The sequence below is a fragment of the Bos taurus genome, chromosome 10, assembly GCF_002263795.3.
Source record: "Bos taurus isolate L1 Dominette 01449 registration number 42190680 breed Hereford chromosome 10, ARS-UCD2.0, whole genome shotgun sequence".
Classification (NCBI taxonomy): domain Eukaryota; kingdom Metazoa; phylum Chordata; class Mammalia; order Artiodactyla; family Bovidae; genus Bos; species Bos taurus.
The window spans coordinates 77,569,548-77,596,595 of record NC_037337.1 but is presented as its reverse complement, the minus strand read 5'-3'; the positions used below and the strand labels follow the sequence as shown (position 1 = coordinate 77,596,595).

The window sequence follows — 27,048 nt, the reverse complement described above, 5'->3', positions numbered from 1 at the left end:
CAGAGTAGTCAAATTCAGAAACAGAAAGTAGAACGGTGGTTAACAGGGGTTGAGGGTAGGGGAATGGGGAGTTACCACCCAACAGTACTAGCTTTGCCAATGAAAAAAGTTCTATGGGTGGATGGTGGTGATGAGTGCATTAAGAATGTAAATCTACTCAATGCCACTGAACTGTACACTTTAAAATGGTTAAAATGCCAAATTCTATGTGTATTTTATCATGATTTTTAAATTTTAAATAATTTTAAAAGAGAAAAGCAGAGATTATTTCTATACTTTGTTATAGTTTTATTAGTCCCAAAATGGAGATGTTACCATAATAATAAAGTAGAAAGAGTAGATTCAGATAAAAAGGCAATCACATCAACAAGCATTCTTAACCGCCCCCCACCCCCCATTCATGGTGTGACATAATAAGAAATATATTCATAGGTCTCTGTCTCCGGTTCCTAATACAGAGCTCTAAAACCCTTATAATTGCTTGAGTGACAGGGCTGGTAGGGGCAATTTTTTTTCCTGATATTTAGTCTTTGGCACTAGTTTCTGACACAGCACTCCCAAAATCCTGATAATTATCTGAGTGATGAGGATGATAGAAGCATCTTACACAGAACTCCTGTGTCCCTTGGAATTTCTTTTATTTTAATGAGGCTACTCTTGGTGGGCTCCTAGATAGCTTCAGGATGGAGGCTGGTCACCAGAAAGACCATGTCATGATTAGAAGCTTGAAACTTTCAGCTCCACCTCCTATCCTCCATGGAGAAGAGAGGGGCTGGACATTGAGTTAATAATCCATCACATCTACATGATGACATCTCCATAAAAAAATCCATAAACTATAGGTTTGGAGAGCTCCCAAACTGGTGAACACATCCATGTACTGGGAGGGGGCACACCCATCCCAGACCTAGTCCTTCATCATCTGGCTATTCATCTTTATCTTTTACTATATCCTTTAAAATAAACTAGCAAACATGTTTCCCTGAGTTCTGTGAACCATGACAACAATTATCAAACCTGAGGAGATTTCAGGAGTCTCCCACCTGCCCCCAACTCGATTTATAGTCAAATCAAACAAAAGTACAGGTAACCTGGGCACCCACTACTCGCAATTGATACCTGAAGTAAGGGTAGTCTTGTGGGACTGACCCCTTAATCTGTGGAGTCTGTGCTAACTCTCAGTTGGTGTTCTTAGAGAATTATAGAATTTACTGGTGTGGGAAACCCACATATCTGGTATCAGAAGTGTAGGGACTAAAGTAAATGAGTTTTCTTTTAAAGGGCCAGATACTATAAGCTACTAGGGACACAAAGATAAACAGTCCCCAAATTAAGGGGATTCTGTTGTAATCACATTTATACATAGGCAAGAAAGTAAAACAAACAGTTTTGTCAGATGGCATTACTAAGGGCATGGTTTCAAACTAATTTCAATACCACCCAGAACCAACTGTAATGATCAGTGTTCAAATGATAGTAGCAAAATATCTGATTTCTTCATACTAGAAAATTTTAATCCAATTCCCCCACACTCACACTGAAAATGATCACTCCTGAAACATCATTTATGAGAGAATAGATTGAAATACGTAAAAGAATCCTGCAGATATGTGACAGATTTAACATCATGGCCATATTTGCATAGTAATCTAAATCACCTCATCTTCCAGATAACAATTCTTATTTTTAGGTGCTGCCTTCTAAGCCCTATCATTCAATTTACTGCTTATCAAAGTTAAGAATTTTAGGTTTATGAGAGAACAGATAACAAAAACAGATAATTCACCAAAATATTTTTTTAAAATGAGAAGGAATACACAAAAATCCATTTCAAAAAAATTTATGAGAAACGTTGATACTCACTCATAGACAAAGAAATACAGACTAAAATAAGAGACGCTTTTCATCCACTGAGAAAATCTTAAAAGTTCAATAACACCCAGTGTAGAGAAAATGTGAGGGAAAGTTTGTAAATTGATACAAATTTTCTGAAGGGGATTTGTTTCTGTGAATCAAGAATCTCAAATGATTAAATCTTTTGAGCCAACAATTCTCTCTCAAGGAGTTAATGCTAAGGAAAAATTAGACAAAATCCTTTTGTATACTAATACACTGCTATATATAATCATAGGCCATATGTCATGGATATCTGTATTTTTAAAAAACTTCTCAGGGAATTCTTATGATCATCTATCTGGTTTTGGATCCAGGACCCAGTGAATGAATGCATGTATTGAAAGAACTAACTAACACCTAATCAGAAACTTTTGTAAGCCTGGCACTATACTGAAAAATACATTATCATGTTTAGCCAAAAGAACTAGAAGCAATTTTTTAAAGTTTCATATTCCTAAAATACTGACAGTAAAAACCTTAAAAGGAATTTTCACTGTTCTATTCATTACCTTACTTAATAGAATTGATGCTTTTCGTTAACAGGAAGGACAAGTTCCAGTTATCATTTCATATTTTTCCATTAATTTATATTATAAACGGGACCTATTCTCAAAATTAAATTAAAATAACATCTAAAAACACAAAATAACAATTACAAATTAGTGGAGTATCTATGATAAAACTGAAAAATCAAAATAAATTTTACAGTATAAATATTAAACTAAAAAATCCTAAGAATCTTATCTTAAAAACTATGATTATCTGGATCATTAAAATCTTTGAGAAAATGTCTATATCAGCTATATCTACATTGAGGAAGTGTTCTATATATTTTTTTTTTTTTCAATATGGTATCGAATATATATACTGCTTGATAAAGGACAGAAATGGTATGGACCTAACAGAAGCAGAAGATATTAAGAAGAGATGGCAAGAATACACAGAAGAACTGTACAAAAAAGATCTTCACAACCCAGATAATGACAATGGTGTGATTACTCACCTAGAGCCAGACATCCTGGAACGTGAAGTCAAGTGGGCCTTAGAAAGCATCACTACGAACAAAGCTAATGGAGGTTACAGAATTCCAGTTGAGCTATTCCAAATCCTGAAAGATAATGCTGTGAAAGTGCTGCACTCAATATGCCAGCAAATTTGGAAAACTCAGCAGTGGCCACAGGACTGGAAAAGATCAGTTTTCATTACAATCCCAAAGAAAGGCAATGCCAAAGAATGCTCGAACTATGCACAATTGCACTCATCTCACACGCTAGTAAAGTAATGCTCAAAATTCTCGAAGCCAGGCTTCAGCAATATGTGAACCATGAACTTCCTGATGTTCAAGCTGGTTTTAGAAAAGGCAGAGGAACCAGAGATCAAATTGCCAAAATTCGCTGGATCATGGAAAAAGCAAGAGAGTTCCAGAAAAACATCTATTTCTGCTTTATTGACTATGCCAAAACCTTTGACTGTGTGGATCACAATAAACTGTGGAAAATTCTGAGATGGGAATACCAGACCACCTGACCTGCCTCTTGAGAAATCTGTATGCAGGTCAGGAAGCAACAGTTAGAACTGGACATGGAACAACAGACTGGTTCCAAATAGGAAAAGGAGTACATCAAGGCTGTATATTGTCACTCTGTTTATTTAACTTCTATGCAGAGTACATCATGAGAAATGCTGGACTGGAAGAAACACAAGCTGGAATCAAGATTGCCGGGAGAAATATCAATAACCTCAGATACGCAGATGACACCACCCTTATGGCAGAAAGTGAAGAGGAACTAAAAAGCCTCTTGATGAAAGTGAAAGTGGAGAGTGAAAAAGTTGGCTTCAAGCTCAACATTCAGAAAACAAAGATCATGGCATCTGGTCCCATCACTTCATGGGAAATAGATAGGGAAACAGTGGAAACAGTGTCAGACTTTATTTTTCTGGGCTCCAAAATCACTGCAGATGGTGACTGCAGCCATGAAATTAAAAGACACTTACTCCTTGGAAGGAAAGTGAAAGTGAAAGTGAAGTCGCTCAGTCGTGTCCAACTCTTTGCAACCCCATGGACTGTAGCCTACCAGGCTCCTCCGTCCATGGGATTTTCCAGGCAAGACTACTGAAGTGGGTTGCCATTTCCTTCTCCAGGGGATCTTCCCCACTCAGGGATTGAAAACGGGTCTCCCGCATTGTAGGCAGACGCTTTACTGTCTGAGCCATCAGGGAAATCCATGGAAGGAAAGTTATGACCAACCTAGACAGCATATTGAAAAGCAGAGACATTACTTTGCCAACAAAGGTCCGTCTAGTCAAGGCTATGTTTTTTCCTGTGGTCATGTATGGATGTGAGCCGAAGAATTGATGCTTTTGAACTGTGGTGTTGGAGAAGACTCTTGAGAGTCCCTTGGACTGCAAGGAGATCTAACCAGTCCATTCTGAAGGAGATCAGCCCTGGGATTTCTTTGGAAGGAATGATGCTAAAGCTGAAACTCCAGTACTTTGGCCACCTCATGAGAAGAGTTGACTCATTGGAAAAGACTCTGATGCTGGGAGGGATTGGGGGCAGGAGGAGAAGGGGACGACAGAGGATGAGATGGCTTGATGGCATCACTGACTCGATGGACGTGAGTCTGGGTGAACTCTGGGAGTTGGTGATGGACAGGGAGGCCTGGCATGCTGCGATTCATGGGGTCGCCAAGAGTCGGACACGACTGAGCGACTGAACTGACAGTGGCCACAGAGCACTTGAAATATGGCTAGTGAAACTGAAAAATTAAATTTTTAACTTTCAAAATGTAAACAGCCACACGTGGCTGTTGGCTACCATATTAGACAGCGTTTGTTTATATAATCTCTGGTTCCTGGCAATTAACAGCTCAAACAACCCTCTGTTTCTTCCTCTGTTCCTTCCCGGACATCCTCTGAAATCCCTCTGCTAATAAACTAGCAGTTACTTATCACTCATTATGTACTGACTACCTCTTACAGGATAAATAATGTGCAGAACACACATAATCCTCTTATAGCACTCACAGCCTGGACCTAGCAAACAATCCCACCTTTGGCAGTATCTTAGCCTTAACTTATGTTTATTCTTTTTGTTCTTGTTAAAATGGTTTAATCAAAAAATAAATAAATAAAATAAAATGGTTTAATCTAGTATTTACTGTATCTCTTACTAATATGTATACTTTGGTTTTATTTAGAACAGGCATTGATAACAGGATTAATCTATTTATTCTTTCTTAGGCATAATCACTATGTGGTGAATTTTAAAACCCTCCCCCTCAGGGAAGATTGTTTTAGTTGACATAACATTAAACTATTAACATCATAAGATTTGATGCTTTTGAACTGTTGTGTTAGAGTCCCTTGGACAGCAAAGAGATCAAACCAGTCAATCCTAAAGGAAATGAACTCTGAATATTCATTAGAAGGACTGATGCTGAAATTCCAACACTGGTCACCAGATGCAAAGAGCCGACTCATTGGAAAAGACCCCGATGCTGGGGAAGACAGAAGGCAGGAGGAGAAGGGGATGACAGAGGATGAGATAGCTGGATGGCATCACCAACTCAATGGACATGAGTTTGAGCAAGCTCTGGGAGATAGTGAAGGACAGGGAAGCCCGGCATTCTGCTTCCGTGGGATAGCAATGAGTAAGACATGACTGAGCAACTAAACAACAACAAATTAGTATTATATTCCTGATTAAAAGCACCATACTGATTTAATGTAGCTTTTTGGGTGGAGGGGCACATTAACATATTAAGTATACTCATCAAATTTTAGGATGTATTAAAATGAAGGGAGTATTTAAAAAAACTGTAAATGAAATAGAAGCCTAGAAGAAAATCTAGACTAATCCTTTTCTTATTTACACTTGTGAAAGGACAATTTAATCAACCTCTTTTACTCCATGAAGACACAAACAACTTAAGATTCCAGGTGTTTTCTCAAGTCCATCGAGGATTAAGTGATTTTTTCATTGCTACCAACACACACACAAGTTTGAAAACAGTAACTGCAAGAGAAAAGCTTTGATGACTCATTCACCTCTTTATTCGATCGTCATAACTTTATATAACTAAGTAATACAGAGTTCTTTAGCAGGGCAATTAAATCCTGTGGAAATTTATTTACTAAGATCTAACAACCTGGAATCAAGATTGCCAGGAGAAGTATCAATCACCTCAGATATACAGATGACACCACTCTCATGGCAGAAAGTGAAGAGGAACTAAAAAGCCTCTTGATGAAAGTTAAAGAGGAGAGTGAAAAAGTTGATTTAAAGCTCAACATTCAGAAAATGAAGATCATGGCATCTGGTCCCATCACTTCATGGGAAATAGATGGGGAAACAGTGGAAACAGTGTCAGACTTTATTTTTGGGGGCTCCAAAATCACTGCAGATGGTGACTGCAGCCATGAAATTAAAAGACGCTTACTCCTTGGAAGGAAAGTTATGACCAACCTAGACAGCATATTCAAAAGCAGAGACATTACTTTGCCAACAAAAGTCCGTCTAGTCAAGGCTATAGTTTTTCCAGTGGTCATGTATGGATGTGAGAGTTGAACTGTGAAGAAAGATGAGCGCAGAAGAATTGATGCTTTTGAACTGTGGTGTTGGAGAAGACTCTTGAGAGTCCCTTGGACTGCAAGGAGATCCAACCAGTCCATCCTAAAGATCAGTCCTGGGTGTTCATTGGAAGGACTGATGCTGAAGCTGAAACTCCAATACTTTGGCCACCTCATGCAAAAAGCTGACTTTTTGGAAAAGACCCTGATGCTGGGAGGGACTGGGGGCAGGAGGAGAAGGGGACAACAGAGGATGAGATGGCTGGATGGCATCACCGACTCAGTGGACATGAGTTTGGGTAAACTCTGGCAGTTGGTGATGGACAGGGAGGCCTGGCGTGCTGCGATTCATGGGGTCACAAAGAGTCGGACACGACTGAGAGACTGAACTGAACAAAATAAATACAAGATTTTCTATCCTGGTATTAGTGCACTGGTCATAGACTCAAATTCTGGCTATCAAAACTCAAAAAACCAGGGAGGCCTGCCCTCTAACTTTCATGAAAATAAGGGTCCAGCTACAGATAAGAACAAAGCAGCAAACAATTAAAAGCATATTACAGTTTACCCTTGAACAACATTACACTTACACAGATTTTTTTCAATAAATAATATTGAAAAAGTTTTTGGAGATTTGCAACAATTTGAAAAAACTCATAGATGAACTATGTAGCCTAGAAATATTTTAAAAAATTAAAAATTTAGGTATGAATACCTAAAATATATGCAAATCTGAATCTATTTTGTCATTTATGACTATAAAATATGCACAAATTCAATATAAAAAGTTAATATCAAAACTTAGGCACACAACACAGACCGTACATGGTGACTTTCACAGTTAAGGAAAATGCAAACAAATATAAAGACACAGTAGTAAAGCATAACTGTAAAAAATTAACCAGAGTACATACTGTATTACTATAATAATTTCAGAGTCACCTCCTATTGCCACTGTGATGAGTTCAAGTGTTGTGAGTTATCTGCTTAAAATGCCATGTGACATTAATCACCTCTGCAAGAGCAGTTTGTCTCTCCAGTAAATTGCACATTGCAGTAAAAAGTGATCTCTCCTGGTTTCCACATATTTTTTATCATGTTCAGTACAATGCCATAAACTTAGAATAACATCATGGGACTCATATGAAGTGCCACTAGTGACGCTAGAAGCACTCCCGATAAGCAAACTCATGACATTACAAAAAAAAAGTTGAATTGCCCAATATGCCCCATAGACTCAAGTCTGCAGCTGCCAATGCTTGTCATTTCAAGATAAATGAATCCACTGTAAGGACCATTGTAAAAAGAAAAGAAAATTCATGAAGTCATCGCTGTAATAAAGCCAGCAGATGCAAAAACCTTGCACATTTTGCAAAATACCTTTTTATCATATATTGAAAATGCAGCTTTTATTTGGGTACAGGATTTATATAAGAAAGGAATATCTATAGAATATAATATGATTAGAGAAAAATCAAATTCATTATATGACAACTTAAAGCAAAAGAAAGGAGAAGGCCCTAAAACTAGAGAATTTAATGCCAGTTCCATTGATGTTTTGTCCCTGAAGTCAGGGAGTACCTTGCCAGTAAGTAATTGACTTTTAAAGTTCTTTTGATATTGGGCAATGTCCACGTGGCCACCCAGAACCCCATGAGTTCAACACCAAAGGCATTAAAATGGTCCACTTGCCCCCAAATGTCTCTCTAGTAAAGAGAGCCTTTACAGTTCATAACATGCAGGACTCTATGGAAAGGACTGTCAAAGCTATGGAAGAGAACCCAACAGATCATGAAAGTCTGAAGGATTACACCACTGTACTTCTATCACTGTTACAGAAAAAGCCATTAAACCCAAAACAAATTCCTCCTGGAGAAAACTGTGTTCAGATGTTACATGACTTCACAGGATTTATGAAAGAGCCAATCAAGGACTCAAAAGCAATTCTGAGAGATCTTCAAAGATATGGCAAAAAAAGTTTGGGGGTAAAAGAGTTTCAAGAAAAGGATTTTGGAGACATTCAAGAGCTTACAGACACAAAACAAGAGCAATTAATAAGAACATGACTTGACAGAGATGAGTGTTTCTGAATCAGTGCCAGACAATGAGGAAGAAGACTAGACTACTACTGAAAGCAATCTACAAACTTAATGCAATCCCTACCAAACTACCTATGACACTTTTCACAGAACTAGAACAAATAATCCTGAAACTTATACAGTACCATAAACGACCCAGAATGGTCAAAGCAATCCTGAAAAAAAGAAAGCAAAGCTAGAGGCATAACACTCCCAAAACTTCAGACAATACTACTAAGCTACAGTAAACAAAACAGTATGGTATTGATCAAAAAAATAGATATATGGATCAGTGGACAGACTAGAGAGCCCAGAAATAAACCCATGCACCTACGGGCAGTTAATCTTTGACAAAGGAGGCAAGAATATACAATGGAGAAAAGACAGTCTCTTCAGTAAATGGGTTTAGGAAAACTGGACAGCTACATGTAAATCAATGAAGTTAGAACATGCCCTCAAACCACACACAAAAATAAACTCAAAATGGCTTAAAGATTTAAATACAAGACATGACACCATAAAACTCCTAGAAGAAAATACAGGCAAAACATTCTGACATAAATCATAATACCATTTTCTCAGATAAGTCTCCCAAAGCAACAGAAATAAAAGCAAAAAATTAACAAATGGGACATAACCAAACAAGTTTTTGCACTGCGAAAGAAACCATAAATAAAACAACCTACAAACTGGGAGAAAATATTTGCAAACAATGTGACCAACAAGGGCTTAATTTCCAAGGTATACAAATAATTGCTCATACAACCCAGTAATAAAAACAACAGCAGCAGCAACCCAATCAAAGGCAGAAGACCTAATCAGATACTTCTCCCAAAGAAGATATATAGGTGGCCAATAGGTATATGAAAAGGTGCTCAACACTGCTAATTATTAAAGAAATGCCAATTAAAACTTCAATGAGGCATCACTTCATACTAGTCAGAACGGCCATCATCAAAAAGTCAACAGATAATAAATGCTGGAGATGGTGTGGAGAAAAGGAAACTCTCCTACACTGTTGGTGGAAATGTAACTTGGCTCAGCCACTATAAAGAACAATACAGAGGTTCCTCAGAAAACTAAAAAACAGAATTGCCATATGATTCAGCAGTCCCACTTCTGGGCATATGTCTAGAGAAAACTCTAATTTGAAAACGTGTGCTCCAATGTTCACAGCAGCACCATTTACAATAGCCAAGACATGGAGGTAACCCAAATATCCATCAACAGATAAATGAATAAAGAGGTAGTATAAATATATGTGCATGCTTGGTCGCTTCAGTCATGTCCGACTCTTAGCGATCCTATGGACTGTAGCCCATCAGGTTCCTCTGTCCATGGGATTTTGTTGGCAAGAATACTGCAGTGGGTTGCCATTCTCTTCTCCAGGAGATCTTCCTGACCCAGGTGTCAAACCCGCATCTCTGTGTGTCTCCTGCCTTGCAGGTGGATTCTTTACTGCTGAGCTACCAGGGAAGACCATACACAATGTACTACACAGCCATAAGAAAGAATGAAAAAATGGCATTTGCAGCAATAGGGATGGACGTAAAGATTATCATATTAAAGTGAAGTAAGTTAGAAAGACAGATATCACATGACATCACTTATATGTGTAATATAAAATATGATACAAATGTAATAATTTACAAAACAGACTCACAGAAAAAGAAAACAAATTTATGGCTACCAAAGAGGAATAGGGAGGGAGGGGAGAAATCAGGACTTTGAAATTAGCATATACAAAAAACTATATATAAAATAGATAAACAACAATGTCCTACTCTATAGCATAGGGAACTATATCCAATTATAACAAACCATAATTGAAAAGAATACAAAAAAGAATACATATATAAAACTGAATCACTTTGCTGTACACCAGAAACTTACACAACAGTGTAAATGGACTATACTTCAATTTAAAAGAGAGAGAGAGAGATAGAAGAATGAGTGCCAGAAAACAAACTGACATTAGACAGAATCTAATGTCTGGCAGATAAGGTCTGATTATTCAAGACTGCTTTTGACTTCTTTTTTACAACATGGATGCTTTTATGATATAGGAACTGAAATTAAGCAAATGGCAGGAAAGTGAAAGTGAAAGTCTCTCAGTCATGTCCAACTCTTTGCGACCCCACAGACTATACTGTCCATGGAATTCTCCAGGCCAGAATACTGCAGTAGGTAGCCATTCCCTTCTCCAGGGGAATCTTCCCAAAACGGTAGAAAGATGGGTACCATACAGAAAGTTTCAGAAAAATGCAAAAGCAAAAAAGACAGAAATTATGAAATATTTCCATAAAGTTATACCAAGTGCCTGCCACTCCTGCTCCCCTTCTACCTCCTCCACCTCTGCCTCCCCTGAAACAGCAAGACTAACTTCATATCTTCCTCTTCCTCATCAGCCTACTCAATGTGAAGACAATGAGGATGAAGACCTTCCACTTAAACAGTAAATGCTAATCATGCCGTACAGTTAACAAACTCATCTAATGCATATGTATGGTCTTCCTTTGAAAAATTTAGTAACTACACAGCAAGAACTGTATGAGATTTTTTTGTATCATCATCACCCAAGTATTCACTGGGTAACACATCATATGCAAAACTTGCAATGAAGTGGACAGCCTTGAAGTGGATAGCCTGTTCTTAAACAGGCACAAGGTAAGTGGTATTCAAAATTAATAATACGTTAGTTTTCTTACTGTTTTATAACTTTGCTTTCAAATAATTACATTACCATAGAGCAAAACGCTGTCATAATTGGAGAAACTGCTTATCATCACAAGTGGGGTGTTTTTAATGTAACAATGTTTCTAATACTGTATCATGAATATGACTGAAACACTGCATGCCATAAAAATTTTATAATGATTCATTCATTAGTGTAAGGTTAGGCTACTACAAAGCAATCATATCAATTACACTAGGCTATAATAAAGCAATCATATTGCTACCTCCTTGTTATCAGTGCATGAACTGTTATAGCTATAAATATGAATTTCTTTTTCATATTATCTTTTCATTTTTGATGTCCAGTCTTAGTATCTGACAGACAATTTAGGTTTATCTTGTAAACAGAAAACGTAAATTTACAATATTTTCAGGGAGGGGACAGTCAGTGCTGCTGACCCCTGCACTGTTCAAGGGTCAACTGTATTAGCAAGAGCCACAGGCACAAGTTCCAATCCTTTGCCCTAAAAGGTTAAAAGAATTTTTCTTTAATTATATATAGCTAAAAATCTACCACAATTTGGTATTAAAGATACTTCTAAAATGTCTGAAATCAGCTCTCAGGAATTTACTACCTACATATTAATGCAGTTCTCAGGAAAAATTTTTATGCAGAGAATACTAAGTGCCAGACACTGTATTGGACATAGAAGGTTGCACTGAACAAGGAGAGTCCATGATGGATCCAACACAATCTAATTCAACAGCAGCTTGCAGGTTTTACTTCTGGGTTCCTCCATCTAACATCTGTTCTAGGCCATTTTTTCTGGCTGACAATATTTAGCCTCAGATTGGCCTGCTCTGGCAATCTTTATCCTATTTAAAGTCTACTTTATACTTCTTTTTTCCTCCAGATTCTAGAATAAAGTTCTGCCTCAGAGATTTTTCCTTTAAGGTTTTTTTTTTTTTAGTGATTTCATGGTATTCAAGTTTTTCTAAAATTTTAATTGTATGTATAACTTTTATTACAAATGTATTACCACTTCATCAACCAAAATTTCTCTTGAATTCTCAATTATCATGATTTATATTTTCCTTTAAGAGTTACAATGATGAAAATCAGCAAGCCTTAAAACTAAGGAGTTCTTAATTCTTCATTTTTAAATTGTTAAATGTATTCTTTAGTAAGCAGATATATTTTCCTGGCACAGTCTTTATGAAAATGAATTCAAGTTATTTATATTGCATTCAAACCTGCTATTCCTCCCTCAAAGAAAAAAAAAAAAAGAGAAAAGAAAATCCTCCATCCACCATCAAATACTTATTGACTACCCACTATGAGTCAGAAGTTATAACTTAGGTGCTCAGGTTATATCCCAAGGGGTTAACTAGAAGGGATGGCTCAGTGTCCCTACCCCCGGTATTATTCGACTTCAGCATAATCTTGCTCTGGGATATTTATCTTCTCCTTTGCATGCCATAGGACTGACCCAACTATGAACAGTAGACGCTCTGCAAACAGGATAAAGGCCAACGGTTTTCCTGCCTTCAGCCAAGCACTCAGGCCTTAAACTGCACATACATGGTTCAGGCCATGTGCATTTAGGTACTTAATAAAGGTTTTCATGAAAAAGAAGAAAAGGTTTCTCATTGAATTTTCATTCCAGCATGAAAATAATCACTAAATACAAATACACACACACATACATATATACACAAGGGAAACAAGAGTGTTATACATAAGATAATATGACAAAAAGTTACAAGATACTTAGTCTGAATGGTCAGGAAAAGCTTATCTGATGCTGCCTACTAATACAGTCTCCGTGATAAAGTATCACTGTATAACACTATGCTATGCTAAGTCACTTCAGTTGTGTCCGACTCTGTGCGACCCCATAGACGGAAGCCCACCAGGCTCCCCCGTCCCTGGGATTCTCCAGGCAAGAACACTGGAGTGGGCTGCCATTTCCTTCTTCAATGCATGAAAGTGAAAAGTGAAAGTGAAGTTGCTTAGTCGTGTCCGACTCTTAGCGACCCCATGGATTGCAGCCTAACAGGCTCCTCCGTCCATGGGATTTTCCAAGCAAGGGTACTGGAGTGGGGTGCCATTGCTATCACTCCACAAATTTTGATTTTTAACAGTATGTATGAAAAATACCACTGTATTATTTTTTTTTGGCTGTACCCCGAAGCATGTAGAACTTCCCCAGTTAGTGATCCAATCCGTGCCCCTGCAGTGGAAGCATAGAGTCTTAACCACTGGACCACCAGGAAAGTCCACCACTGTTCTAACTGACTGACCAGGTATTTTTGTAAAGCATTCTCTAGAATCTAAAATTAGATCAACTAAAAACCCTTTCAATCACAATAAATCAAACTGTCAAGTAATTTACTGGTGTTTAAAAGAAACTTGTTTTTAAGCCATCTTTTTCATTTAAAAAAGTAGCACTTTCTTAAAATCTCAAAACTACACAGTACATCAATAAATTAAACTATCACCAAAAGATAACTCTCCTAGCATTTTTAAGAATGTATCTGTATTATGAGGGACTAGTACTATTTGGTGGCACAGGAAGTAATAAATACTTTTTAAGTAAGACTTACCTATTCTGCAACTGTCTATACCATATTCCAAGTCAGGAACTCAGAACTTAAAAACACAGTAACATAATTGTTCTAAAAATATAAGTATCCAAAGAAACACTATCTGGTGGAAGGTGGAATATTTCTTTTCAGACATTAATCATACAAAAAAAGGTTTTGTGACCCTGAATGCATTTCCAACCTCCACTGCCCAAGAAAGAAAGACAAAGAAAAAGATATCAATCATTTGACTATCAGTGGGCTCCCTTAGGAGGTCCCTCATTATTTCACAAACCTGGTTCTAGAACCTAGAACTCCTGACTGAAAAGATTACAGGATATAGAATCTAGATTTGACTACATTTGTCTCTTGACTTTTCTGCTGCCTTCATCGGGTATCACTAATAACACCTAAAGTGAGGTACTTTTTAAATACAGAACTTAAAAAAAAAAAAAAGACATCTCTCCCTACAGTTTGGCAACACAGTTCAGATTACTCTAACTTATCCCAAGTGAGTCAACTTATGCAGACTAGAAGCTGTGAAAAGGTTCTCTCATCAACTCTTGCTATAATATAATACCTACATCACAGGAAGGGGCTCCCCAGGTGGGGCCATTGGTAAAGAACCTGCCTGCCAATGCAGGAGACATAAGAGATGCAAGTTTGATTTCTGGGCCGGGAAGATCCCCCTGGAGGAAGAGATGGCAACCCACTCCAGTACTCTTGCCTGGAGAATCCCATGGACAGAGAGGCCTAGCAGTCTATGGTCCATGGCGTCATGAAGAGTTAGACACAACTGAAGCAACTTAGCACATACACACACATCACAGGGAAACCTATACACCTGTGGTCTCATCCTATGCCAGAATTTAAGCATAAGCCAAGAGCCTGTTCTTCTGTACTGTGCTAAGTGTTCTGTACGACTGTTTTACAATATTAAGGTTCTTTGAAAATTTTTTGACAAAATCTGTAGACACTAGATTAGCTTCAGGTCAGAAAGGCACATGAGAACTGATCATTCTATAAGCAATCTTCTCTATAAAAATATATATACAAAAAAAATAAAAAGAATTATGTATTTTGCTAAAGTTAAAAAATGCAAAAAAAAATCACTTTATGAATAAATAAAAACGTGCTTCCTAAAATTTAGTCTTGGCTCGAAGTGGCCCCAAGATATTAATATTTATATTCTCCAAGGTCCATACGTTTGAGGCTTGAAACTTAAGGAATGCCTATTCAGTTAACAATAATAATAGTTAACATGTATTGAGTCATTACTTCATGCAATCACCAGGCACTGTGCTAAAGACTCTGTATTATTATTTACCCACATCTTTCAGATTTGGAAACTCAGCATCTAATTTAACTATCCAAGCACAGCAAGCAAATCCAAATCAGGAATCAGACCACACCTGTCTTACTACATAGCTTATACTCTCTACAGAAATTCTAGAACTCACCCTACAAACACCTAGAATTCTCCCTACAAACACCCTAGAACTCACCTTAGAAATACCCTGATTGACCTGAATGCTCAAAGAAATAATCAGAATCCCCAGGAATACAACAACAAAAGCATACATTTAACTAGAGAAATGCTGCACATTTAGGTTGATTTTTATTTGGAATAAATATAATTATAAAAGTTCAATCATACTGTCATGCATAAAGTAATACCAAGAAACATAAAGAAAGGGGAAACACAGGATAACCATTCATAAGCAGAACTTGACATTACCAGAATACTTCTTGAAAATGGGGGTAATTTTAAGTTTTTGTGAAAACAATCCCTTTTTTCTCTTGAAAACTGTACCTAAAACATGATCTAATCTCCCACCTTAAATCTGTAAGGAGCATAAAGTTGTCCCTGGTAAAAACAAGTATCGCTTGGTAAAGTAGTAGCGGAGGTAGCAGCAGCAGGATAGTGGTAGAAGGCACAGGAGGAGTAAGAGCAGTAGCATTAGAAACAGCACTGTAGTAACAACGGCAGTGACAGCAACGGAAGAGGCAGCTGCAGCAGCGGTAGTAGAGCAGTCATAGCAATATTACAAGTAAGCATAATATGCCAAGAAAAACATAGTTTTGGATTGTTGATCCTGAACCAGCCAAGTATCAGGGTCCTTACTAGAAGCAGTACTTCTCTTTGTATAGATCTGTAACTGAATGCTATGGTACACTGTAACTTCACCAGAGAAGTCTAGAGTTGAAGAAATTTTGGAGAACAGATACTTGAATTTTAGCTTTAAAAATCTCTCTGCCATAACTCAACTGTCACCTCCTTCAGATGTCATTCTCAAATTCCTTACTTTTACACTCTGGGGACAGCATTACTCTCTCCCTATGTTCACAAAGCATCTTTTATACGAGCATAGTTCCCTGTTTGGCATAACTGCAGAGCATTATGTCTTTCCTTTGGACTTTTGCCTCCTCAAGACTTTAATTTGTATCTTATCCATGCAGTTGTCTTGGGCACTCAAGAGAGTAAAAGTTCAATTAACAATTTTCCCATTTAAAAAACACTCAATAATCTAGTGTATAATTTACAATGAAAATTAACTAATGGTTGCTGAGAAACTGCTAAATATTGTGTATAAAGAATTAGGTAAGTTCAGAATCATCAGACTCAGCAGAAGTTTCTATAAGTTTCTCTGAGGACTGACTTTCCATTCAAATGACTAGACCTAACTGAGCTCTAAGCACAAATGACAGGCAGAGGACAAGTCAGAAGACCACAGAAAATCTAAAAGGAATCCTGACACAGAGATCACATTAAACCCATAAATATGAGGAAAGAAAAAATCCAATTTGTAAAATATTAAATTATTTGGATAAAGACAATTTATTAATACAACCTAAGGGTGGGAGTCTAGAATACCAAATTTGACATATCTAGGGGATCATTTTATCATCCGGTTGAAAATCTTCCACTTTTTAGAACAAACCTGTGTGAATACCTGTGGCAGTATAAGTCTGAAAGCATTGTTTTCTGATCATATGAGAAAAAAAAAATCCATTTTTCAAGATCCAGTAAAAACTAATTAGCACTGTGGGAGAGAACATGAAATATATAAAATACTCCTTAAAAGAAAGAGAGAGAAGCTGAAAGAAAGAGAAATTGAGACTTCTGAAAATCCAGGCAAGGAAATAGCACAGAGAAAAGCTAAATGCACATACAGTTCATGACAGCGATAGGTACAATAAACTGTCAGTCTGATAAATCTAATAATACCTTACTCAAAGAAAAAATATTATTTTTGAAACACAATGATGCAGAATGAGAGAATATACTACTAACTGCAAAAAGAAAAGGAAAGTGAAGTGGCTCAGTCGTGTCTGACTCTTTGCAACCCCATGGACTGTAGCCTACCATGCTTCTCCATCCATGGGATTTTCCAGGCAAGACTGCTGGAGTGGGTTGCCATTTCCTTCTCCAGGGGATTTTCCCAACCCAGGGATTGAACCTGGGTCTTCCGCATTGTAGGCAGACACTTTACCGTATGAGCCACCAGGGAAAGCACACATTTAAAAATAAATTGTGATCACAACTATGTAAAAAAGTCTATATACAAAAAAGTACTAGAAGGCACACACATCCACCTGTAACTACAATCATGTTACGCTAGTGGGATTAAAAGTGATTCTTTTACTTTAAGAAAAAGTTGTCTAAATTTTCTCTAACAGTAATTTTTTAATATGAAGGTTTTGCAAAAGAAAATAAACTACATTTTATGTATAATTTAAACCAATTTCTTCTTATATCTCAATTTCTACCAATATATCTAATATGCAAGAGGTACATTAAGTTTTTTACCACATCAGAGAAAATTTAAGGATTAACATTACCTTATTCTACTCATAAAAATACTTAGTGGGAAATCTAATTAAATTAAGACACTCAACATAAAGAGGTCATCCAATTAATTGGTTCCATAAATACAAAAATATCAGTACAAGGGTTTAATAACCACTCTTAGAATCATCAGTATAGCTATCAGAGTACAAATTGGTGTAACTTGACATGACCTTATTCTGAAACAGACTATAAAATCAGATATTTTTTGTAAGGTATAAAAATGAAACTCTATCAACACAGGAAACAAAAGCTGCTGTTGCCCCCAAACCACACATGCAAAGAGAGCTGCTGTTACCCCCAAACCAAATTTGCAGAGTAACAGTAAATGGACTCAAAACGAGCCATCTTACCAATAACGAAAATCAGTCCTAATATTAACTTCCCTCAGGAAAAGTTCTTTACTCATCCCTGCAAATTACAATGCATGATCTCAAAATGTGCAAACCTGATTCCAGAAGGAAATCACACTGCAAATGAGTAATACTGCCAAATCAGACAAAGAGTATTGTACCAAGTCTTTACCATTACTAAATTGTCAAAAAGATTCAAAAATAACCTTCAATCAGGTTCAACATGTAAAGAACTTGAAATTCATCACACTTGTCCTTATAGCAATAAAAAAGCTGAAGAGAAAAAATGAAAATCAACCACTCTTCTTCAATTAATCAGGGAATTGAAGCCAGAGGGCAAACCTCTAACCTGAAAACTACAGAGACAGGTAGATACAGAAAATCACACTGTGCAAGAAGCAAAGCCTAGGAAGATAAATCTTCAGCTGGAGCCAGTATCAGTAGGAACACTTTAAACAGTAAATGACAAACTGCTGGAGACTCAGTGTAGACTAGCTTAGAATGAAAAACCATGAGAGAGCTCAGTCTTTGAAAGGCCCCAACAGTTTCTAGAGTTTTACCTCCAGGAGCCCTACCAGGTTCTCAACTGTGATAATCTGAAAAAATTTTCTTTATTTCCAGCAGGGGGAAGGGAGACATAATAATTCTTAAAATATACCCAAAGCTTTCTGTTCTTCTTAAAAAAGACAGTCTGAAAAGAACATTATTTTAACAGAACCTAGCCTACCAGGAAGTACCTTACCTAACTCCAGCTCCCTCCAGCCTTCAAAGAACAGAAGAGATACACAAATCAGGTTTAAAAAACTGAGACCTAATCACAATACCACAAAACTCCCAACCATCTTACCTCCATATCAATACAACTCTATACAATAACAGAGCATTACAGGTAAAAAGAACTTCAAAGTCTGAGACCCCATTTAAAGATTCTCTATATAACCCAAAGACAAAAGAACAAGCCAAAATAAGGACACTGCAAGAAATGTTAGCCTCTGACACCAAATACAGGCTTCCCAGGTAGCTCAGTGGTAAAGAATCCACCTGCCAATGCAGAAGACAAGGGTTGGATTCCATTTCCTCTTGGGATCAGGAAGATCCCAAGAGGAAATGGAAACCCATTCCAGTATTCTTGCCTGGAAAATCTCATGGACAGAGGAGCCTGCCAGTCTACAGTCCATTGGGTTGCAAAGAGTCAGACACAATTAAGAACTGGACACAACTGAACATATATGCACGGCATGGCATTCTAATCAGATAAATATAAAACCTCACACTAAAGATCTATTTTGATAGACATGAGTTTGAGTGAACTCTGGGAGTTGGTGATGGACAGAGAGGCCTGGCATGCTGCGATTCATGGGGTCGCAAAGAGTCGGACACAACTGAGCGACTGAATTGAAGTGAAAGATCTATTTACCTCCTCTTTTTTATCTACTATGCCATGCTTGCTGCTGCTGTGGCTGTTGCTTCAATCGTGTCTGACTCTGCGACCCCATAGATAGCAGCCCACCATGTTTGGATAGCAACAAAAAAAGACAAAGCATTGTAAAGGCAAAAAAACACAATCTGAAGAAACAAAGCATGCCTCAAAACCAGACTCATACAGCAGAGGCTTTAGAATTAGCAATGGGTTAAAAAAAGGCTATGGTAAATATGCAAAGGGCTCTAATGGAAAAAGTGAACATGTAAGAACAAATGGGTAATAAAAGCAGAACATGGAAACTCTAAGAAAAGATCAATAGGAAATGTTACAAATCAACAACAATGTAACAGAAAACAAAAATGTCTTTAGTAACAAACACCAAACCAGATCCAGGAAGCTCAGTGTCCTCCAAGCAGAACAAATACTAAAATACTTACAGAACAACAGATGAGTAAGTCAACAAAAAAAGAAGAGAAAAAAAACAAAGAGAGGAGAAAAAAAATAAACCTTATCTAGAAAGAAGTAAAATAAGAATTACATTGAACTTTCTCTTCAGAAACCATGCAAACAAAATGAGTGAAATCAACACCAACCTAGAATTCTGTACCCAACAAAATTATCCTTCAAAAGTGGGGGGGCGGGGGGGTGGGCAACCGTTTCAGACAAAAATTGTGAAAACTGAAAACCTACTGATCTGCCTTGCAAGAAATGTAAAAACAAGTTCTTCAGACAGAAATAAGATTATATACTGGTAAGAAACATGGATTATATAAAGAAATGATGAGCATAAGAAAAGCAATATATAAAGGCAAAACTAAAACTCTTATTTTTCTTATTCTTAATCTAACAAATAACGTGTTCAAAACCATATATTTTGTGATCACAGCTTATAGAAAACTTAAATGAATGACAGAATGGTATAAAGGATGGGAGAAAGGAACTGAAAATGCTCTAAGGTACTTGTGTATCCATGAAGTAGTGTAGCATTATTTGAAAATGAACTTGAATTACCTAGAAATGTATAAATGTTAACTCTAAGACAACCATTCAAAAAAGTTCCTTAAGAAATATAATAATATACTATAACAGGATAGAAAATGGAACCATATAAAATGCTCAATTAAAATGAGAGAAAGCAGAAACAGAGTGGAAGGCCAAAAAAAAAAGAAAAAGGAAAAGAAAAAAACAAAACCAGAAACTAAGAACTGGAGCAAGGAATGGAAAACATTTAAAATATGGTAAATACTAACAAGTATATCAATAATTACTTTAAATGTCAGTGATCTACATACACCAATTCAGAGTGACAAGACCCAACTATATGTTGTCTGCAAAAACCCACTTATAAAGGCATAGATATATTAAAGGAAAAGGGATAACGTAAGATATACTATGCTAACACTAAACAAAAGAAAACAGATAGAGCTGACTTCAAAGCAAGGAAGATTTCCAGAATAAGGAGAGACAGTATATAATGATAGAGGGTTGATTCTCCAAGAAGATATAACTATCCTTATATACATGCAGCTAACAACAGAACTAAATACTTGAGATAAAAACTAGTAGAACTGCAAAAAGAAATACATAAATTCTCTATTATATCTGAAGATTTCAATACCCCACTATCAGTAAATGAACCAACAGGCTGAAAATCAGTAAGACTATCACAGAACTGAACAGCACCATCAATTAACTGGATCTAATTGACATCCATAGAGGCTTCCCAGGTGGCACAGTGGTAAAGAATGCCCCTGCCAATGCAGGAGACACAGAGACATGGGTTCAATGCCTGGGTCGGGAAGAACCCGTGGAGCAGTAAATTGCAACCCGCTCTAGTATTCTTGCCTGGTAAATTCCAGAGACAGAGGCGCCTGGTGGGCTATAGTCCATGGCCTTGCAAAGAGTGAGACACAACTGAACACAGGACACAACTGGCATCAACAACAGCAGAATACACATTCTTCTCAAGCTCAGAGGGAACATTCACCAAGCAGACTATATTCTGGGCTAGGAAATACACCTTTACAAATTTAAAAGAACAGATATCAAATGAAATATGGTCTCAGACCACAATGAAATTAAGCCAGAAATTAATAACAGTAGACAGCCAGAAAATCCCCAAGTATGTAGATATTAACAACATATACAAATGATACATGAATCAAAGTGTTGAGGATTTTAAAAAAATTTTTAACTAAATAAAAATGAAAATAAAGCATAAAAATCTGTGGGATACAGCAAATACCATACTACATTTTCTCTCTTAGAAAGAAACTTAACACTGGATGCATATATTTAAATTTAAAAAGTAAAGTTGACTACTCAAATTTCTACCTTAGGAAACAAGGAAAAGAAAATAATTAAATTCAAAATAAGCAGCAGAAAATAAATAATAAAAATCAGAGCAGAAATCAGTGAAATTGAAAACAGGGTAAACAAGAAAACCAACAAAACTAAAAGCTGGTTCTTTGAGAAGACCAATAAAATGAATAAACTCCTAGCCAAGCTTCCTAAGGAGAAAAGGAGAGAAGTCAATTACTAATATCAGACATGAAAGATGGGCCATGACTAGCAATCCTACAGATATTAAAAGGATAATAAAGAAATATTTGGATAATTCTATGCCCACAAACTTGCTAACTTAGAAGAAATGGACCAATTCCTTGAAAGACACAATCTGCCAAAGCAAACACAAGGAGAAACAGATCATGTGAACAGGCCTATACTGGTCAAAGAAACTGAATAAACAACTAATCACTTTCCACTAGTACACTGTAAGTCAATTATACTTCAATAAAAAATAAATAAAATTTAAAAAAAGGAAAATGTGTTCAACATGGTCTTCCTTCCTTGCTTTTTTTCCTACGGAATTGCAGGAGTAGCTGGGGAGGAGGGGAAAGAAATTTTCTAGATTTTCAAGCATCCAAAAATCAAAAAAATAAATACTACATAGAAAGTGAAGACTGTGAATCACAAAAGGAATCAAATACATCCATAGTCTACATCATTCTTGCTTCAGAAAAGGTTATTTCATTTTCTGAACTCAGCTGACAGAGTAGAGCAACAAAACATTTTTCTAACTTTAAATGAACTAACTGACCTGAAGAATGACTCTATTCTAAATACAACATTCAGACTGAAAAATAAAATACAGTAAGTCAGAGAGAATGAAATGGACTAGAATGGGGTAATTCCATGTTTACCCAATATCTTCACTAATGATTTTAACTCAAGCAAACAAAACATAAATAAGGCTATATTCACATGTCAGAATACATCAGATCAGCACTTAAAGCATTCTCTATTTCTTTTTTTAATTTTGTCACTCCAACAAAACTAATACCAATATGATATACAGCAGACACTCAACAATTACAGAACTTTAGAACCTGAGAGCTAGAAAGGCTCTCAGAGATACATTCCTATTCTCTTCTTTCAAACCTCCCCTTTTACCCATTGAGAAACTAATAGCTGGAGAAGACCGTAACTTTTCCAAGCTATTATAGTTAACAGTGAGACAGAAACTATCTTTTTGCCTTTTCATACTGTTCATGGGGTTCTCAAGGCAAGAATACTAAAGTGGTTTGCCATTCCCTTCTCCAGTGGACCACATTTTGTCAGAACTCTCCACCATCACCTGATGAGAAGAACTAACTCATTTGAAAAGACCCTGATGCTGGGAAAGATGGAAGGCGGGAGGAGAAGGAGACAACAGAGGATGAGATGGTTGGACGGCATCACAGACTCAATGGACATGAGTTTGAGTAAACTCAGGGAGTTGGAGATGGACAGGGAGGCCTGGTGTGCTGCGGTCTATGGGGTCGCAAAGAGTGGGACACGACTGAGCGACCAAATTGACTGACTAACTGGACAGAAACTAGAACCAAAGCATCTTGACTTCCATACTGGTATTCCTTCCACAATATACCATGCTGTTGTCAACAACTCTGATGAGCCTGAGATTTCTATCCTACATGCATGCAAAGCAATGAGACTGTGAGAGTTTCATGGCTACTGAGAACCAAAAGTATCTAGCCACACACAGACTGAACACAGAACTGAAACCATATACTCTGCAATGCATTTAATACTACCCACCCCCCAAATTTATAACCACTGGAACATGTGAATTTGACCTCACTTGGAAACAGGATCTCTGCAGATGTAATCAAGGTAACATAAGGTCATACTGGATTAGGGTGGGTTCTAATCCAAAGACTGGTATCCTTATAAAAAGAAGGCAATTTGGACAGAGATACAGAGGGAAGATCCCCTAGAGGAGGGCACGGCAACCTATTCCAGTATTCTTGCCTGGAGGAGCCCATGGACAGAGGAGCCTGGCAGGCTACAGTCCATAGAGTAACAAAGAGTCACGTACACACAGAAGGAAGACCACCATGTGAAGATGGAGGTAGAGATTAAAGGTACGCTGCCACAAGCCAAGAAACACCAAAGATTGCTTAAAAATACCAGAAGCTCGAAAAGAGGAAACAATTATTCCCCTAGAGGCTATTCTTTTAAGTGACTAATTAGTCACTAATTACACAGCAATTTGTTATAGCATCCCTAGGAAACTAAAACACCTACACACAAACACGCACACACCCCTTTCTGTTTACATGAGCCTGGCTTTACTAGTCCAGTGTCTTCACTAGCATACTCTACTATTCCAGGAGATTCTTGCGGGAACATAACTTGATTATAGAAATTTCACAAAAGACTCATCAAGACTCCAACAGAAAGCATCAACAGTTTAAATCCTTGCATCGCTGTTTTGATCAATTCTAAATTGTTGTATTGATATTCATGATACTTACTCAATATTAATCAAGCTCCATCATCACCATTACAAGACTCAAATAAAATCAAACTTCAAATTCTAAAATTTTTACCTTGACTTTGCCCTTTTAAGGTATTATCAAATATCTGTCAAGGTGGTATTCTCCTTTACCACAGTAAGCAATAAACTCAACTTTATCAATAGGTTGTGTTAGTGTAATATCTGGTGAGCCAGTATCAGATAATCCTGGCAGAAAATATGACACCCCTGGGTCAGAAACAAAGAGAAGTTTACTACTCAAAACAACAGCTGTAGCCAATGTTATCATCTTTCGCACTGGTTCCCCAAGCTCCAATTCCTAAAGGGCAATACAAAGATAAGCCAGGTGATGCTGCACACACAGTGAGTTACATTACTGGAGAAGAAAGCTGAAACCTAAGAACCGTCAATATTTTAAAGGAGTTGCAAGCAAAAATATCCCACCTTTTCCCAAGAGAGATTATCTTGATTATCCTGGACAATAAGGAAATCTGCCCTCTGTTGTTATGGAAATACTATTTCTATCTTCTCAGGCTGTTAGTATGCAAATTTCTTTCAAAAGAGGGCCCTAAACAAAAGCTGCCAATGCCTCTGGCTCAGAAGATGTGCTGAAGCATAAGAGATCATGGAGAATCACCTCTCAATAGGTATCTCCCTTGTCCTAAAGGGCTAGAGACTTTAGGAAATCAGGATGAAGTTAGTATAAAGCAATGAGTAGAAAATGTTCCAGGAAGAAAACATTTAAACAAAAAGGTATACTACCTGTATAACCTAAAACCACCCTGTGTGTCTTAAACAGTCTCTCTCAACAAGCCTGTATATCAACTACGCAAAAGTAAATAATTATATGTTTGATTCTTACTTTTATTTTAAACTATTACATTTCCAAAAGAGTATACTGAATGAGGGTTTTTATTTTGTTTGCTAATTTTCTAGGTTTAGTAGCGCTCATGAAAAAAAAAGAAAAACAGGGACTTGCCTGGAGGTTCAGTGGTTAATACTCTGCACTTCCACGGCAGGGGGCACAGGTTCAGTCCCTCCTCAGGACACTTAATATCCTTCTGCTGTGCAGTGCAGCCAAAATTTAAAAAAAAGGAAGAAGAAAAAAAGAAAACTGTTTACTAGTTCTGAACTTCACCAATTTTACCTGTAAATACAATTATTAAATGAAATCCTCAAGAGCAGAATATAATCCACATTTTAGAGTACTTAGATTTTTAACCAAGAAATCTAAGGTCCAAATTTATCTAAAATTTGTAAAACTTTGGGTCTCATTTAATATTATACATTTTAAATTAATCCACATAAAATTTTAAGGTTGTTGAAAAATAAAAAATAATTTGCTAGATTTTTCTAGCTACATATTTAATATCAGCATATTTTTGCATCTGTTTGAAAATGAAGATCATATCTCATACCCTTTCAACAGTAACCTGTTTTAACACATCAGTTGAAAGAGAAATTAAAACTGAGTTTTTTAAATAAACAATTGTAAATTGAGCAATTTAACTTTATTTCAACTCTAAGATCAAGCAATGATCCCTGGAGGAAGAGAGGCAGGATGATGAGTAAAATGAGCACTACGTAACATGTCTCCAGAGAGCTGTGTGACTAAATCTTAACACCTCACCTCTCCAGGTCTCCACTTTCCTATTTACAAAAACAAAACAAAACAGGTATTAGACTAAATGTTCCTTAAGGTCCATGTCACTTAACAGTTCTACAAGTCCAGTTTTTACAGTTTTGATTGATTCTACTTTCTCATGATTTCAGAAAATTAACTTCCTACTTCTTGCCCTGACAATCTTGAAGAATCCACGGATGCAATGATGCTCTAATGAACTCAAAGAAGTCCACTAAATCATGAGTTCAGCAAGTAGTAATATTTGCAGTAGAAATAATTCTTTCAGAAAACACCAAAATCTAAAATGACCCTCACCGTCAAGAAGTTCAATCGTCTACTTGAGAATGTAGGTACATGAAATTCTAATAGACTTTCAGTTCAGTTCAGTTGCTCAGTCATGTCCGACTCTTTGCAACCCCATGAATCGAGGCACCCAAGGCCTCCCTGTCCATCACCAGCTCCCGGAGTTCTCTCAGATTCACGTCCATCGAATCAGTGATGCCATCCAGCCATCTCATCCTCTGTTGTCTCCTTCTCCTCCTGCCCCCAATCCCTCCCAGTATCAGAGTCTTTTCCAATGAGTCAACTCTTCGCATGAGGTGGCCAAAGTACTGCAATTTCAGCTTTAACATCATTCCTTCCAAAGAAATACCAGGGCTGATCTCCTTCAGAATGGACTGGCTGGATCTCCTTGCAGTCCAAGGGACTCTCAAGAGTCTTCTCCAACACCACAGTTCAAAAGCATCAATCTTCGGCACTCAGCCTTCTTCACAGTCCAACTCTCACATTCATACATGACCACAGGAAAAACCATAGCCTTGACTAGATGGACCTTTGTTGACAAAGTAATGTCTTTGCTTTTCAATATGCTATCTAGGTTGGTCATAACTTTCCTTCCAAGGAGTAAGCGTCTTTTAATTTCATGGCTGCAGTCACCATCTGCAGTGATTTTGGAGCCCAGAAAAATAAAGTCTGACACTGTTTCCACTGTTTCCCCATCTATTTCCCATGAAGTGATGGGACCGGATGCCATGATCTTTGTTTTCTGAATGTTGAGCTTTAAACCAACTTTTTCACTCTCCTCTTTCACCTTCATCAAGAGGCTTTTTAGTTCCTCTTCACTTTCTGCCATAAGGGTGGTGTCATCTGCATATCTGAGGTGATTGATGTT

The 27,048-nt window shown here is 37.1% G+C and overlaps 1 protein-coding gene across 11 annotated transcripts in view; it reads right to left on the bottom strand.

The window, feature by feature from the left end:
- Window positions 1-27,048, bottom strand: part of FUT8 (fucosyltransferase 8) — a 330,255-nt gene that overhangs the window by 241,561 nt on the left and 61,646 nt on the right. For 2 of the 11 annotated variants that reach the window (XM_024997231.2, XM_024997230.2), the window contains exon 3: window positions 25,233-25,317. The exons of 6 other annotated variants lie outside the window; for them this stretch is intronic. The gene's annotated coding sequence lies outside the window, so the exon portion shown is untranslated. Of the gene's footprint in view, window positions 1-13,829; window positions 14,055-15,139; window positions 15,245-25,232; window positions 25,318-27,048 lie in introns of those variants that run through there. 3 more of the 11 variants (XM_024997232.2, XM_059890190.1, XM_059890191.1) reach the window with 3 other exon arrangements.